The 18,110-nt window shown below is 50.5% G+C and overlaps 1 protein-coding gene across 6 annotated transcripts in view; it reads right to left on the bottom strand.

Annotated features, from left to right (window-relative positions):
• The window catches only part of LOC101437752 (transport and Golgi organization protein 1 homolog), a 173,929-nt gene extending 166,862 nt beyond the window's left edge, over window positions 1-7,067 (bottom strand). For 2 of the 6 annotated variants that reach the window (XM_071211307.1, XM_071211310.1), the window contains exon 1: window positions 6,849-6,995. The gene's annotated coding sequence lies outside the window, so the exon portion shown is untranslated. Of the gene's footprint in view, window positions 1-4,701; window positions 4,811-6,848 lie in introns of all 6 variants that reach the window. The other 4 variants (XM_071211306.1, XM_071211309.1, XM_071211305.1 and 1 more) reach the window with 4 other exon arrangements.
• Window positions 7,068-18,110: the final 11,043 nt, after the last annotated feature.

The raw sequence follows: 18,110 nt of genomic DNA, 5'->3' as shown, positions 1-18,110 counted from the left end.
CGGGGCCTGCCACAGGCAAGTTCTTGGTAAGCAACACCAAGAGGGAAATGCTTCATGTGCCCCTCGGAACCTTCCGTCACCCGACACGCCCACGTCCCAGCCCAGGACCCAGGACCAGGCCACCGGCTCCCTGGCCCGGCTAAAGGGGCTTTGCGGAACAGATGAAGCCAAGTTCCCTGAGATGGGAGACGGCCCGAGAGGGGCCGAGGAAGCATGAGTGTTACTACAGGAGATGAGCAGGAGGTGAGGGGCGAGTGGGGAGGAGCAGGCGCTGGCTGCTGCTCTGAGGATGGAGGGAGGGAGGGGCCATGAGCCAAGGGACCAGGGCGGCCTCTGGAGCTGGAGAGGGGAGCAGAAGGAGTCTCCCCTGGAGAGAGGAAGGGAGCCCAGCTGACACCCTGGTCGGACACCTGGTGGGACTTCCAACCTCCAGAAGTGTGAGAGGCTAGATGCGTGTGATTTAAGACCTGGATGTGGGGAAATCTGTTACCGCCCAGCAGGAAACTAACACAAGCAAGAAGGGAGCAGCTCCTCCCTGGAAAGGCAGTTAGGGGAGGCGAGAGGTCACCTGGAACACGCCCTCTGCAGACAGCCTGTGACATGGGCGTCATTTGCGGGGGATGCATTATTTACAGCTGGTAAGTCCTCTCCCTTGCCCATCATGGGAGTTTAGAGGGAACTAGTTAGTCCTTGGAGCACATGCTGGTCAAAGGTAACTAAGGGGGCTTTGTTTTGTCCTGTTCTGTTTTCTTCTGAAACTGGAGGGAAGACACACGCACAAAGACAGAGCAGAAAACAGGCGAGCAGGGCTGGGGGCCACCAGGAGCAGCCCACAGGCCTCGAATTCTGACCATTTTGACAGAAAGCAAACAATTTGACCGGCCTGGCTGGCCACATGCCACATTCTCCCCCCAGGGCTTAAAAGAACTCACAAGTGCCTCCAGCTTTTACAAAGCAAGAAATTTTTTGCCCTTGACAAAAGAAACTTCACCCAGCCTGCAGGACTGTGTAAGCTGGACTTCACGTGGAGGAAAAACTGTTTTTTCAAAAAATCAGAATATTAGGCACGTTCTTTGAAAAGATGAACGCTTGCTTGCTCCATCTCTGTTTGTGATAACTTCTGGTATCAACTTAATTAGGCTTGAAAAAGAAAAGGAAAAGAAAAGAAAGAAAAGAAATGAGATGAGAAGAAAAGGAAAGAGGGAAGGATGGAGGGAGGGAGAGGAAGGGGGAGGGAGGGAGGAGGCCCTGGCCTCATTCTAAGCACCTCCACATACGGCCTAAAAGAATTCACAAACATCCACACTGTGAAATCCATATGAGGCAAACAACAGTCAACTACATAGCAAATATATTTTGTTTAAACTTGCATATTAATTTCATTGAGCTAAAATAACCCTGAAGGATGGAATTAGAAAATTACTATTTGAGAAACGAAAGAAGCTACATGCTCTGGCGGCTTGTACTAAAATTCAAGTTGCTGTTTAGTCACCGGAGCACAAGCAGCCTGTGAGCTCAGGAGAGCCGACGTGAGGTGCAGGTGCAGGGCTTGGCCGCCAGCCATGACTGAGGACCCGCTGAGGACGCCACAGGCACCCGGGCACACTGTGCTGCCAGAGGCTCTAGAGCCGCAGGACGCGCCTGCAACAATGGTGGGACAGGAGGTCCCTCAAAACCCCAGGCAGGCACCCACGGAGATGCGTGAGCCAGCCCCCCCATGGCCCTCTGGAAGCAGCATCGGGGTGCCCGCCCTTGGGTGATGGGTGGCCTCGTGGGACCCAGTGCTGTGGCTGTCAACCCCGCTGCTGGTGCCCGGGCACACGGCGAGTGGCGTAGGACAGCCCATGCTCACGCCAAGGTGGCCTGGACTGGCTCCTCCTGGCGATCGTTCTCCATCCTCCCCCAGCGCCAGCACAGCCTAAAGCCGAGGGGAGGCAGCTCCGAGGCTGCAGGCTCCTGTCCAGGGCAGAAACATGGGGTGGGCACTACAGAACCCCGTGTCCGGCCGGGCGCACCCGCAGGCTGCCCGCCACTGGCACCGCCCGCCCGCCTGCCCACGGGGCCTCTGCTGACGACAGACATCCGCGAGCAGCAGGCACCACGTCCTTCTGCTGGACGGCTGCTCACAGAGGACCATGGTCCCACGCTTCTGGGTGTCCTCCTGCACCCACATAGCTTCAGCCCTTACAAAACCATCATCTTCAGAGGGATACAGGAGACACGAGCAGCTGAAGGGGAAAAGGGCGGGAGGGAAGCCGGTCAGATGGCTCAGGGGGCTGATCCTGAGCTGCTCCCATCATGTTTCTGATCCATCAAATGGGAACAGTTCCCCCCCCCCCCCCCCCCGTGGAGGCTTCTGGAAGGGTTAACTCACATGTCCTGTGCAGAAGGCCCAGCACCTGTCCTGGCCCTGAACTTGATGTTGCTATAACCTTATTATTATGACGCAAAGCCTCACATCCCCTCACCCTAAGACTCGGTTAAAATATATATTTCTAAAATGTAAGCAACTTAATCAATCTTTAAGCCACAAACATCCATCTGCCCGTGGGGTCGCCTCTCTGTATGGGGTGTGGGCACTGTCTTTGGCCATGGAGGGTGCTTTTTTTTAAAATGACAGTTGATTTTGGAGGCCACAGAGGATAGAAGATTCTGGAAACTTTGGGCCCAAACTTGGGCAGTTGCTGCCACATCCTGGAACCTCAGTTTCCTCGTGGGCCATGCAGCCCGATTCCGGAACACGCTGGCCAGGCCATGGCATGCAGGGGGCCCGATCAGCTGCCGGGGGGCTGTTTGGTTTCATTTAACCAGTCGCCTGAGAGTGGCCTCGGGCCACAGGGGAGGGCTGTGCCTTTTACACTTCTCTCTCCACGGTTCTTACCTTTCGCCCAACAGAAGCCACTACTCTTCTAAACTTTTCGATGAGGGACCAGGCAAAAGCTTGGCACAGAAAGGCTGCTGAAGACACCAAACACCAACCCCAATCAGTGCCTCATCTTTTGCAAAGGCCCCATCCCACATGCCTGCCTCCACGGCATGTCCACTCTGCTTCTAGGCCAACTGCTAGAAGGTGGTGGTGGTTGTTGGGTTGTTTTGTTTTTTTGGCGATCAATGTGAGGATTGATATCATCACACAGCAGCCTTAGCAGTCAGTTCAGATAACAAGTGAGTACAGGACAGTGGACTTGGCCCTGTGGTTAGGGCGTCCGTCTACCACATGGGAGGTCTGCGGTTCAAACCCCGGGCCTCCTTGACCCATGTGGAGCTGGCCCAAGAGCAGTGCTGATGCGCACAAGGAGTGCCCTGCCATGCAGGGGTGTCCCCGCGTAGGGGAGCCTCACGCACAAGCAGTGCGCCCCGTAAGGAGAGCAACCCAGCGCGAAAGAAAGTGTAGCCTGCCCAGGAATGGCGCCGCACACACGGAGAGCTGACACAACAAGATGACGCAACAAAAAGAGACACAGATTCCCGTGCCGCTGACAACAACAGAAAGCGAACAAAGAAGACTCAGCAAATAGATACAGAGAACAGACAACAGGGGGGGAGAAATAAATAAATCTTAAAAAGAAAAAACCAAAAAACGGGTGAGTATAAGGAGGCGGATTCTAGATAAAATTAAAATTGTGATTCACATAGCCAGGTCAGGCCAACAAGCTCCCTCACAAGGGATGAGGATCTGAAAAGTCAGCTCACTCCATGGGCATGTACACACACACACACACACACACACCCTGCTGCCAGTTCCTGAAGGCATGTACACACACACACACACACACACACACACACACACACACACACAAACAACCCCCCCCCCCCCAGTTCCTGAAGGGAGACTCTATGCTCCCACCTCATCACAAAGTGCTAGAAAGCTGGAAAATATAACTGGGGGGAGCCAGCAGGTTGGGGATTATTTAGGCATCAATGTTGAAATTTCACTTTGATACTTTATTTTAAGTTCATTCCCCCCATCACTTTGAAATCAGCTAAAGGCTCCCACTTCTGGGGAACTTATGCAAAGAGGGAAGGCAGAGAGGCAGGAGGTAGCTGTATGAGATGAGAACCTCGGAACCGGAAAGACTGATTTATTTTCCCTCCCATGCAAATACAAAGTTTAATTAGTTTGTCTTGAAAGGAAACAGATTGATTCGCAGGATGATCTGTTGTCATCGGAGTTTTGAAGCTGTCACCGAGATTCCCATCACACATGTGGATATAAACCTGCAATTACGATCTGACTAATTGGCAGCTCCCCCCTGCATGTGTGTTTCCATGCTGTCAGTGGGGCAGTAATGAAAATAAATGCCACATTTGTGAACAGAACAGCTGTGGGCTTGCTTACCACATTTGGGACAACATCATCTGCCTTATCATGCATTTCAGAGCAGGGATAATTTAAGAATCCAGAATTTCATACATAAAAATCCTTGGTAAGAAAGTCTCTCTGCATGTTATTTGGGTGACGTTACATACCAGTTCTAATTTGTTGCCCAGGAAATAATTTGCCTCATTCTAAAACATGGGGATTCCCAATCATTCCCCTGAGAGTCAAACACCGTTCAGGGCACCCATTTGTACCCCCAACCTCCGTGCTGGAGCCAGCACAGCTCTAGGACCAGCCAGACCTTGACTTCAGTCTAAATGCTTCTCCCACTCCAGAACGTGGCCTCTCACTCATTCCCCCCTCCACACCCCTGTCCCTACCTTTGAGCAGCTTCTCTCCTTCCAGAACATTTTGGGAGATCAGTGCCCTGTAATCTTCTGAGAACCCAGACTTATAGGCCTGTCTGGATGTAAGATGCCCAGTATGTGCCTAAGAAGAGAAAGGAGAGTAAAGTAGAATGAAGCTGACAGCCCCAAAGCCCACCACCTGGTGTGGTCAGCTGTGCAAGGGCAGCATGGGGGTCGAAGCCCTGACGGCCACAGGCTCCTGCCAGGTGCGGTGTTGGCTGCCCTCTGGCCCCTGGGCACCTACAGGAGCAGGAGGCAAGACTGGGTGCCTTGCCCCCCAGTGACCTGGAGCATGCGCCACCAGGAGTCAAGGGCAGGCTGGCAGCAAGGCTGGGGGCTCATCAGGGGCCTCCAGGGAGGCGACCACAAGGAGGGGAGGAAGTGTCCACATGGCAGCAGCAGGAGGAGTCCAGCATCAGCCAAGGAAGCTGCTAAGGAGAGCTGGGGCTCAGGAAGGGGGCCAGGGGCTGGGAGCACAGAGTCCAGCCCACCCTTTGCAGAGCCATTTTCCCCTGTGGGCTCAAGACTGTGCTTCAGGGGAGGGGGAGGAGCAGGTTACTGAAGTCTGCTCCCCGCAGATCACCCCACAGGGAGGCAAGGCCTAGGAGAGCAGGAAGAGTCTCCAAGAATCAAGAAACCAGCTCTGAGTGGGGCTGCCAAGAGGTCAGGGATAGGGGGTCCAGCTCCAGGCCTGTACCCTCTTCCTGTGACACTCATCAGCCATCCAGGAGAGCCCCCCATCTCAGCCAACCAGGAGAGCAGCTGCGCCAGCTGACGGGAAAGGCTCGCTCGGCTCTCCTGCCTCAGAGGACATCCAGATGGCAGGGAGGGGGTACGGGAGCTTGGGGATGGGCAAAAGGACCCCTCCCTGGCTGCGGGAAGTGGGCCCCACGGGCAAGCACAGGGGCTGGGGGCTAGCGGGAGAGAAAGCCACCTGTGTCACGGGGAGACAGCCCGCGACCAAGGAAAGAGCGCGGAGCCCTGAGCGCAGTCGCCAACACCCCTCCACCGCTCCTTCACCAGCTGCGGGAGAGGAACTGGCCTCCCTGCCGGCCGCCTCCTCCTGTCCCAAGCGCCCAGTTTCGGCTCGGAGAGGCCGCCCCAAGCTCGGAGGTCCCTGGCACCCTGACTCCAGTGCCGGAGGCAGGCACACCTCCTGCCAAACGCACCCCGGTAGAGGCAGAGCGGGGCGCGGAGTGGCTGCTGGGAAAAGCTGCCGAATGCGGCTTTGCTTGTGGGGAACGCAGCTCCAAAGACCACCCGCGTCCCGGGAGGAGGCGAAACTCCTCCAGGAAAGTTTCTGCCCGACCCTGGGCATGCGCCCAGGGCCGCTCTGCGCCCCCGAGGCTTGGGAGCGGGCCTCGCCCGTGGGCACTTATGTCCGAGGTTACAACAGCGCGGCCCAGGAGGAGGCAGCCAGGCCGATCGGCCAGTAGAGGGAGTGCCTGCAGCAACTCCCGCGGCCCTGCCACCTCCGCCCAGGGCTCCTGCCAGCCAGCAGCCCCGCACGCGCGCCCAGGCCCCACACCCCGCGAGGCTCCGAGACCAGCTGAGGCCTGGGCGCCGGCTCCCCATGCTCGAGCGCGCTCCCCGCTCCGGTGCCCCGGGCCCAGTCCGCCCGTCGAGGAGCGAGGGCACCGGCGGGTTGTGGCTGCCGCCCGCGCCACGGCGGGGCTCTGCGGGGAGGGTGCCCCGCGGTCCACATCCACCACCCACCCACCCCGATGGTCCAGGTCGGCACCCCGAAGTGCGAGCAGGCGCCGCGGACCCCGCCCCACGCCTCGACGGCCCGCGCCAGGCTCGCCTGGCCCGCGTGCGCCAACGCCAAAGGCGCGCGGCTCTCGGGCGGTGGAGGGCGCGGGGCTCCGCCAGCGGGCAGCCTGTCCCGGCGCGGCGAGCCGAGCCTCGGGTGGCGGCCGCAGGCCCCGAGCTAGGAAGGAAACTCGCAAGCCCCGCCCGCCGCTCCCACTCGCCCCGCTCAGCTCCACCGCCCCACGCCGCCCCGGCGCCTCCCACTCATGCCGACCGCGGGAGACCGAGAGGAGCGCGGGCGCCGGGCAGCGGGGCGGGGAGCGCGCTGCTCGGGCTCCCGGGAGCCCGGCGCGGGGGCGGCAACTTACCCGGAGCGAGCGGGAGAGCGAGAGCAGCACGAGGAGCACGCCGGAGCCCGCGGGCATCTTCCCCGCCGCTCCCGGGCACCTGCCCGTGCCAGGAGCCCGAGCCGGTCCCCGCCGCTGATCCGGTCACCGCCGTCCCCGGCGCTCCCTAGCGCCAGCCCCCGGCGCCTCGAGCCGGCTGTCTGCCGCGCTGCCGCCAGGCTCCGCTGTCAAGCCCAGTGCGGCGGGAGGCGGGCTCCCTCTGGCGGTTGATCTGGCGGCGCCTCATCTGGCGGCGCCTCCGTTCCACCCGCTCCCAACTGCAAGAGAAGACACATGGGAGCCCCGCCCCGCCCCTGAGCTAGCTGGGCTCCAACGGCCTTAAAGGGACCGCGCACCGCTCGCGCGCTCTCGCCCCCTATCGCCCGGCGCAGGAGGCGCGGGTCTTCGGGAACCAGCTCGGGCAAAGGAGACCGAGGACGCGCCGCCTCCATGGGCAAGACGGGGAGCGGGGCAGCGTGGAGACCCCGAAGTCGCCGCGCCCACACCGGAGTGCCCCTCTGGGTGAGGAGCCCCCGCCTGCTTTGTCCAGATTCCAGGCCTGGCCAGCGGCGGGAGGCAGCACTTGCACGCTGCCCTGGCTTTCTTTTAGGAAATGGCACCTTACCCCCAGGCTCAGGGTGCTATCCAGAAAAACTGGAAAGGTTTGGGGACCTTCCTGAAGCCACCTGTGTGTCCAAACGCAGGGTTACCCCGGAAAGGCCGAGGAGAAACTCCTGGGTGGAAGAGTTGTCTGCGGGGGACAGAGGACAGTGCCCACAGCCCAAGCCAGGGGCTCCCTGGGCCCTGCAGGAGGGACTTCCAGGCTGGGGAATGTGTTAGGGGGTCAAGTGACAAATATGTACAACTTGGAAAGTGAGGCAGGGCATGTGCTCTTTTACTTTAGGCTTGGCGACGTAAAGAAAAGTGGTCTGTTTGCTCAGATATTTCTAATTTTCTTTGTCTTGGTTTGGAGTAGATTTGTGTCTGGAATACATTCGTTCTGATTTAAGAAATATGCTGCAGAGGCGGGAAAGACGACTGAGTGAAACCGCTGAGCTCCAAGGTCATTGTCCACTTGGGCAAGAGAGCAGGAAAGACTACAGAACAGCCCCCCTTCCCCCTCCCAGAGCACTCCTGCCTCCAGGCAGAGTGGCCTGCTGCTTGGTGCTCCCAACTGGCCTTCAGGAAATCAGATGGCAGGTCCCGGGATGGAGTAGGGTATGCTCGACATCCAAGAATGGACAAGGTCAGGCTGAGCTGCTCACCTCGGAACTGTGGTCCTACTCATGGGACCTCAGCTGGGTACCCACCTGCCACCCCTACGCCACGTCTTGCCCATCCTGGTGGGAGATCAGGGCCCCGATTTCCAGGGCCTAATGTGCTGGGCTGTCATCACGCCCAGACCTGCTCAAGGTCCTGCGTAGTGAGTGAGGTTTCATGGACTTGTCCATCAAAAAGCAGCGCCGGGTGCAAGTCCCCTCCGCTTCCCTCCTCATCCAGGAGTCATGTCGCTGCGGTCGTGCAACACCCGAGACCACTCTTCCGTTCTGGTGTCAACACGTCCATCGCAAGGGCCTCACCTGCCTTCAGGAGAACCATGCATGGGGCAGATGAGTTTTGGGGAGAGGTACCCCATAACCCAGCATTTGCTCAAATGTGCTCCGTGAACCTCGGCAAGTACTAAGCACCATGCCAAATCTGGGAGAAGTGGTGTCTGGGTATAAACACTGTCCTGAGGTACAAACAGTGGGTACACGTGGCTCCCAGCTGTCAAACATCTTGGCGCCCTGGAGAAGGGGCATGGCTCTGGCAGGCAGCCCTTCAAGGAGCCAGCAGGCAGGGAGCTGGGAGCTTTATGTGAGTTAACTCCTGTGCTCCCCCAACCTCCACGTGGTGCACCCTGTTACTGTCCCCATTTCACAGCCGGGCAAGGGGAAGCGTGGTAGGAGAGCTGACCTGCAGCAGCCGCCCAGGTGGAGGTGGCAGCACCAGCATTCTAACTCAGATCTGAGTCCCTGGGCTCAGTGCCACGCCCCAAACCTACCTGACAGAGGAAGCCTCTTTGCCTAGCATACGTGGCTCGTGGACACATTGCAGGAGCACTGCAGTGACTGCCATGAGTCCAGAAGGAAGCCTTGCTTGGCCAGACTTCCTGAGAACCGGTGAGGACCGGTTTGGAGAGGAGGGGGCTATGATGGCAAATGATCAGCAGAGGCCTCAGAGGATGCTCCAGTGCCTCAGGGCTGCCCCCAGGAGTTCATTAAGAACGCATAAGCTCAGGAACCACCCCCGATGCCCCGAGGATATCTGCACCCCTTCCCCACACACACGCCGTGGGTCCTCGGATCATATGCAGGAGAGTCGTGGGGAGGCTCGTGGAAACACAGTATTCCTGGGCCCCACCTGAGCCCCGGGACCAGGAGCTTAGGGGATAGGGCCTGGGAAGCCCCCCTTTCATAACCTCTGCCACTCTCATTCACACAGCCTGGAGTTTGAGAACTACTAGCCTATCCCAGACACTCCTTACCACCTACCAAGCCAAGCTGGGAGCCTCTTGGAAAATGCTACTTCCCAGGACCCACCCTGGAGCCAGGGAATCTAGAACCCCAGGTCAGTGCCTGGGACTCAGCATGAGAGATGGGGGAGAGACCGACCTGGCTGCCACCTGGGGGAGCACTGCACCTTCTCACCCAGCACCCAGGCTGGAGGAGGAGCTGTGAGCTCTGCACCCAGTTTCTAGAGCCCTGGAGACAAGCACGCTTTTGTTTTTAAGGGAGCTTAAGAAACTGCGCTGGGGAAGGTGGCTTGAGGCTGCCTCTGGTCTCCCAACACCTGTAAACTGTCGCTGGTAACTGGGCTGCAGAAGTGTGCTAAGTGTGATTGTCTTCTCTCTCATCTACCCCTTGTTGTGCCAGCCTGGAGGGCCCATCTTTAGAAGCAAATCAGAGGCCTGCGCCCATGCCACACCTCCCTGCCTTTCAGCTCATGTGAAAAGTCCCCCTCATTTATCATTATTTTTAGACATTTCAATGTTAAACAAAAAGCCATTTGGTAGAAAGCAGAATGCTGTTAGCAAAGGTCTCTTGGTAGAATAAAACAAAATCTTTGTGGACCATTGAAGATTTTCAAGGTATTATAAAAATGAATGAAATCAGACTGCTACCCAGCTCAAGAGAACATCCCTGCATGGAACAGAGGAAAACAACCTTAAAGGGAAGAGGGAAAAAAGAGAGACCAGAACAAGTAGTTCACCTCCTTCAACTCCAATAACACTCCCCTTCTGGGCTGAAGGAGGGGCTGGGCAAGGCGATTATGGCTCTCTCTGCCAGCATCCTCTTTCTCCTCCAAAATTCACCCGTACTGAAGAGTTTCAAGCGTGGTCTCATTGCATCCTCGCAGAAGGAACTGCTGCACCTGTTCTACATGCAGAAAACAGGTCAGTGAGGAGCAGGGGTGCCCGGGAACGCCTGCTGGTCTGAGGCCAGGCTGAGCCTCCACACTAGACTGTGACTTAGAAACCTGGAGGGGTGGATGCAAACTTTCCTCCCCTCCTAAACTCAAGCTTCCCTTCCAGCCTTTTTCTCAGTCACACCCACTGTCCCCTGATCCCGAAGCCTGGCCCTGCACCCTGAAGGAGCCGTCCGTGCTTCTGTCCCTTCAGGAAGCTGCTGCCCGTCTCCACAAGTGGGTGCAAGTGGGTGAGTTCTACTCTGCATCTCACCTTGCCCTGGCCAGTGGCCAGTTATTTAGCTGTGATGCTGCCTGGAGGAGGTCTGGCACGTGCTGGGGTTTCTGGAAGATCTGGTGAATCTAGGTCCCGGGGTACCATGGCATCCCTGGATTCCGGGGAAGGAGAGGTGGGGACTTGGGGTCATTGGAAATTTTGGTGGAGTGGGAGATACTGCTCAGAAGGGGCAAAATTTGGAACCCATCGTGAACTCATGGGCCCCTCACATAGGTCACAGACCTTCTAGAGAGAGACGAGACGCTCATCCCGGCAGCAGAGGTGGGAGTTTTCAAGCCCCAGAGTGTCTGCTGTGCTCTGCGTGTTGCTTTCCCTGTTTGTTTGCTGTCTGCTATGAGAAAGGGGGAAAGACAAGCTGTCAGAGCAGGAGACTGGTGTCCAAGGCCACCAGTGACAGAACCTCCCCCTCGACCTATGGAAGTTAAACAACACACTCTTAGAAAAACAGTGGGTCAAGGAGGAAATCTCAACACAAATCAATATCTACCTTGAAACTAATGAAAATGATAACACAACATATCAAAACTTATGGGATATGGCAAAAGCTGTACTGAGAAGGAAATTCATAGCCTTAAATTCATATATCAAAAAAAGAAGAAAGAGGTAAAATTGAAGAACTGAATAATTGGAGGAATTGGTAAAAAACAACAAACTAACCCCAAAGAAAAAAGAAATGAAGAAATAACAAAGATCAGAGCAGAACTAAATGAAGTAGAAAATAGGAAAACACCCAAAAAATAAACAAAACAAAGAGCTGGTAGTTTGAGAAGATGAATAAAATTGACAAACCCTTAGCTAGACTAACAAAGAAAAAAAGAAAGAAGATGCAAATACACAAAATAAGAAATGAGAAAGGAGATACCACCACTGACCCCAGAGAAATAAAGACTATCATAAGAGGGTGCTTTGAAAAACTATATTCCAACAAAAATGACAATTCAGAGGAAATGGACAAATTCCTAGAAACACATAAGCAGCCTATATTGATGAAAGAAGAAATTGATGATCTCAACAAACCAATCACAAGTAAAGAGATAGGATCAGTCATTAAAACCCTCCCAACTAAGAAGAGCCCAGGGCCAGATAGATCCTTCACCCGTGAATTCTACCAAGCATTCCAAAAAGAAATAACACCAATTTTGCTTAAACTCTTCCAAAAAATTGAAATAGAAGGAACATTGCCTAATTCATTGTATGATGCCACCATTACCCTAATACCAAAGCCAAACAAAGACACCACAAGAAAGGAAAATTACAGACCAATCTCTCTAATGAACCTAGTTGTGAAAATCCTCAACAAAATACTTGCTAATCATATTCAACAACACATTAAACAAATTATACACCATGACCAAGTGGGCTTCATTCCTCATATGCAAGGATGGTTCAACATAAGAAAAGCAATTAATGTAATACACCACATAAACAGATTGAGGGGGAAAAAATCACATGATCTTATCTATAGATGCAGAAAAAGCATTTGACAAAATACAGCACCCTTTCTTGATAAAAACATGGCAAAATATAGGAATAAAAGGAAACTTTCTGAACATAATAAAGGGTATATATGAGAAACTCACAGCTAACATAATTTACAATGGTGAAATCCTAAAATCGTTCCCTCTAAGATCAGGAACAAGTCAAGGATGCCCACTATCACCCCTTCTTTTTAATATTGTGTTACAAGTACTTGCTTAAGCACTGAGGCAAGACCCAGATATACAAGAAAATGAAACAGGAAAGGAAGAAGTCAAAATTTCACGATTTGCAGATGACATGATCCTATACATAGAAAGCTCTGAGAAGTCTACAACAAAGCTTGAAGAACTTATAAATGAGTTCAGTAATGTTGCAGGGTATATGGTCAATGTACAAAAATCAGTAGCATTTCTATACACCAATGATGGGCAATATGAGGAGGAAATCAAGAAACAAATACCATTTACAATAGTAAATAAAAAAATCAAATACCTAGGAATAAATTTAACCAAAGATGTAAAAGACTTATACATAGAAAATTACACAAAATTGTTCAAGGAAATCAAGGAAGACCTAAACAAATGGCAGAATATTCCCTATTCATGGATAGGAAAACTAAATATTATTAAGATGTCTATCCTACCAAAACTGATCTACAGATTCAATGCAATCCCAATAAAAATCAACACAGCATTTTTAGTGAGCTAGAAAAACTAACTCTGAAATTTATTTGGAAAGGAAAGCGACCCCGAATAGCCAAAGACATATTGAAAAAGAAAAATGAAACTGGAGGAATCACACTACCAGACTTCAAAACATACTACAAAGCTACAGTAGTGAAAACAGCATGGTATTGGCACAAGAATATACACACTGACCAATGAAACGGAACAGAGAGTTCTGATATAGATCCTCATATATACCGTCACCTGATATTCGACAAGACCACCAAACCCCCTCAACTGGGAGAGAACCGCTTCTTCAACAAATGGTGCCTAGAGACTTGGATATCCATACGCAAAAGAAGGAAAGAGGATTACCATCTCACACCTTATACAAAAATCAACTCAAGATGGATCAAAGACCTAAATGTAAGAACCAAAACCATAAAGACCTTGGAAAACAATGTAGGGAAGCATCTACAGGACCTTGTAACAGGAAATGGCTTCATGAATTTCACACCCAAACTACAAGCAGCAAAAGAACAAATAGATAAATGGGACTTCCTCAAAGTTAAAGCCTTTTCCACCTCAAAGGAGTTTGTCATTAAAGTGAAAAGAGAGCCTACCCAATGGGAGAAAATATTTGGTAACCATATATCTGATCAGAGACTTATATCCTGCATATACAAAGAACTCCTATATCTTGAAAATGAAAAGACAAACAACCAATTTAAAAAATGGGAAAAAGACTTGAACAGGTGATTCTCCAAAGAAGAAATACAAACGGCTAAAAAGCACCTGAAGGGCGGTGGACTTAGCCCAGTGGTTAGGGCGTCCGTCTACCACATGGGAGGTCGGCGGTTCAAACCCCAGGCCTCCTTGACCCGTGTGGAGCTGGCCCATGTGCAGTGCTGATGAGTGCGCAAGGAATGCCGTGCCATGAAGGGGTGTCCCCCACGTAGGGGAGCCCCACGCGCAAGGAGTGCGCCCCATAAGGAGAGCCACCCAGTGTGAAAGAAAGTGCAGTCTGCCCAGGAATGGTGCCGCACACATAGAGAGCTGACTCAACAAGATGATGCAACAAAAAGAAACACAGATTCCCATGCCGCTGACAACAACAGAAGCGGACAAAGAAGACGCAGCAAATAGACACAGAGAACAGACAACCGGGGTGGGGAGGCGGGGGGGGGGGGGGGGAAGAGGAGAGAAATAACAAATAAAAAATCTTTAAAAAAAAAAGAAAACTCTTAAAAAAAAAGCACATGAAAAAATGCTCAAAATGACTAGATATTAGGGAAATGCAAAACTACAATGAGATACCATCTTACTCCATTAAGATTAGCAGCTTTCAAAAAAAACAGAAGACTACAAGTGCTAGAGAGGATGTGGAGGAATGGGAACACTCATCCACTGCTGGTGGGAATGCAGAAGGATCCAGCCATTCTGGCAGGTTGTTTGGTGAATTCTCAAAAAGTTAGCTATAGATTTGCCATATGACCCAGCAATTCCACTGCTGGGTATATACACAGAAGATCTGAAAATAAGGACACAAACCGATATATGCACATCAATGTTCATAGCAGCATTATACACTATTGCCAAAAGATGGAATCAACCCAAATGCCCATCGATGGAGGAATGGATAAATACAATGTGGTATATACATACAATGGAATACTACTCAGCTATAAGAAGGAATACAGTACAAACACATGTGATAACATGGATGAATCTTGAGGACTTTATGTTGAGTGAAGCAAGCCAGGCATTGAAGGACAAATACTACATGACCTCTCTGATATGAAACAAGCACACAGAGCTGTCTCAGAGGGCTAAAGTCTGGAAGATAGGCTTAAAGGAATCTGGGTGGATGAGGAAGGTTGCAAGCTGATGCCTACATGGGTGAAGACTATGACAAGCTGGAGGTAAGTATTTGTACAGGGAAGGAATAAGATGGGGGCATAGGGATAACTTTGGGTGGGGCTTCGTGGACTTGAGGGGGGCTAGGGTTGGGAGGATGGGTCAGATAACCCAAGGAAATGGCCTGGGGGGAACCACTGAATATGGGAGAATGTCAGGTATATGGTTGAAACTATACTGTTGAGAAAAATCTTTAGAAAATATAATAAGGAAGGATCACATGTTAAAAGTGCTTAAGGTACGGGGGCAAGCTTCTAGGGAGTATGTGAGTGATCATTTTGTCATAGTGTGTTATATCAGTGGGTGGAGACCCATACAATGAGTGTGAAGGTGTACCCACATCCTGGGGAGACCTGATGTTCCTAAAGAGAGGGAATTGTGTCTCCCAAGAGGATTGCTGGCTGCTAGTTAGTTAGGGCAGGTTACTATGTCAAGCCCTCAGCATTGTTGCAGGATCTTTAAATCTGGTTCCTCAAGTAGTGAAGATTGAGTGTCATGTTGTGCCCTGAGGGGAGGGGCAGAGAGGTATAGCATGAATGGAAACAGGGAACTGGGGGCAATGGAAGTGCTCCACAAGATCATGCAATGATGGACATGTCAACTTACATCTAAAGTGTATAAAAGTCTATAAACTAAAATTTAAACTATAATGGAAATCATAAGGAAACAAAATTTAGAAATTTGTACAGTCTAAAATATAAACAATAATGTAAACCAAAATGGAACCATGTTTGATAACTATGTTTCAAAATTTGTACATCACCTGCAGCAAATATAACATGAATATGTAAAGAGATCATTGTTGTGCAAAGGGGAAAAGGGTTTGATGTTGGATATCTGGGAGTCCCCTATACTGTGTATGTGAATTACTGTGATCTAAAACTTTTTCGAAGACAAAATTAAAAATTAGAATAAAAAAAGAGAAAGGAGGTAGACACTGAGGAAGAAATTAAAATGGCTTGTCATTGTACATACAGGGCAACACCTATTACATTGATGAAAGGCAAAATGTTAGAAACAAAGCTTTATAATATTTTTTGTTTTATTAATATACCAATTTATTTTTTCTTTATTTTAGTCTTTTCTAAATTAGTATGTATTCTATTTCTAAACTTTAAACCTATCACTGTATTTCAATTTCCTATTAACTGAATTTCACAATATATTAGGATTCATTGTTGAACAAGTGTTGGATCACAGAGAGGTTCAACTATGGCAGGGGAGGAACTCTAGTGTGGGGTGTTAATGATGGGGGGCACATGGGTATGGCAGAGTTCTCCAGGGCAAGTATATAGGGAACATAAATATGTTAGGATGTATGTTGGGTATTTTTATAGTAGCCACGGTTACAAACGTCAACTGTGGGAGTGCTGAGTTCCCACCCAGGGGAGCTCTGTCACATTCCCCAATGGAACAACAATAATCCCCCAAGTACAACGGCAAAGATTAACAAGGAAGGATGGTTCAATAATGAGTCCTTGATACTGATGACTATGCTTAGGAGCCTGTGTGCCTGAAAAATGAACTAGGTCTAGAGCTGTAGGGTGCCTAAGGGTTACCTCCTGAGAGCCTCCATGTTGCTCAAATGTGGGCACTCTCTAAGCCAAACTCAGTATGTAAATGCATTACCTTCCCCCCAACGTGGGACATGACTCCTGGGGATGAGCCTCCCTAGCACCCAGGGATTACTACCAATCACTGACTGGAGAAGTAACTAGAAAGAGACCTCAAATAAAAGGGTCAACTCAGACCAGCAGAATATCTCAGCCTACATGTTGGATCAAGTGTTAAAAACTGCTCTTTGACCTTGAATAAAAGGGGGAAATGACAAGGACAAATGAGTTGATATGGCTAAGCGTCTTCCAAAAAGAGTCAAGAGGTCATCAGAGGGGTCGCACTTATGCATATGTCAGCAGGAACCCAGAAAAAGCCAAAATAGATACAATCTTAGGTACTGGTTCTCCTGAAGTCTATGGAGATCCACAGTGTATATAATCATGGCAGATGGATTTGGAGCTCTGTGCCATGTCAGAGAGCCCTACTTTGGAATTTGTGCTCCTGAGTGTGACAGAGCTGGACTCAGATATGTCTTTTCTACATATGCCTCTTCTGTCACTTTTACTGAACCTGTGGTTGGTGCTAGGGATGGTCCATACTCAGGAGACTTGAATCTCTGGACTGCCCGTGTGACAGCTGGGCCCTGAGCCTCAGCAGAGTGACAATACCTACTCTCTGGTTCATTGGTCTGCTAACAGGGAGGTGAAGATGGTCAACCACCACACAAGGGACCCAAGAGTGCTGACAACTCCAAGTAGGAGAATCACATCCATCAGCCATGTAGGATCTTAGCCCCCTCTCAATTTAGAGGTGGAGTGGACATCACCATTGGAGGGTCCACAGGATGGAGGAATAAAATATGGATTAGAGTGGACTTACTGGTATTCTACCAAAGAGCTATTATGACTCTAGCAATGGAAGAAATTGTATCATTGATGTGGAGACAGTGGCCATGGTAGTTGCTGAGGGCAGGGAGATGGAAGAAGAGATGTGTTGTGAGGGCATTTTTGGGACTTGGAGTTGTCCTAAATACTATTGCAGGGTCAGACGCTGGATATTATATATCCTGCCATAACCCACTGGATGGCCTAGGGGAGAGTGTAAACTACAATGTAAACTATAATTGGTGTGTTGCAGCAGTGCTCCAAAATGTATTCATCAAATGCAATGAATGTGCCACAATGAAGAAAGGTTGTGGATGTGGGAGGAATGGGGGTGGCCGGTGGGCATTAGGGTATATGATAATCTCTTATATTTTTTAATGTAACATCTTGTGTGGTTTATACCTTTTTTAAAAAGGCAATTAAAAATAAATTTTTAAAAAATAAAATTTACTGTTAAAAAAAACAAAAGCCACAAAAGCATCTCAATAGATACAGTAGCCACATAAGCATCTCAATGCGCATAGCAAAACCATTTAAGAAAATTCAACATTCCTTCATGGTAAAAAAAACAAAAACAAACAATCACTCAACCAACTAGGAATACCAGGAAATTTCCTGAACCTGATAGAATGATTTCCTCCTAAGATCAGGAATAAGACAGGGTGCCTGACCTCATCATTTCTATTAGATATTGTACTGAAGCTCCTAGTCAACGCAATTAGGTAAGAAAATAAAATAAAAGGCATTCAGATAAGAAAGAAAGAAGCAAAACAATTTGTATTTGCATATGGTATTTTATTGCATGTAGAAAATTATAAGGAAACTACTAAAATCTATTAGGATTAATAAATACCCTCAGCAAGCATGCAAAATACAAGATTGATATATAAAAATCAGTTATCTATCCTGCCATAACCAACTGAATATACTGGGAGAGTGTGTAAACTACAATGTAAACTATAATCCATATTGTGTCACAGTGCTCCAAAATGTACTC

Source organism: Dasypus novemcinctus, chromosome 23, assembly GCF_030445035.2.
Source record: "Dasypus novemcinctus isolate mDasNov1 chromosome 23, mDasNov1.1.hap2, whole genome shotgun sequence".
Taxonomy (NCBI): domain Eukaryota; kingdom Metazoa; phylum Chordata; class Mammalia; order Cingulata; family Dasypodidae; genus Dasypus; species Dasypus novemcinctus.
This window is presented reverse-complemented; position numbering and strand designations above follow the sequence as displayed.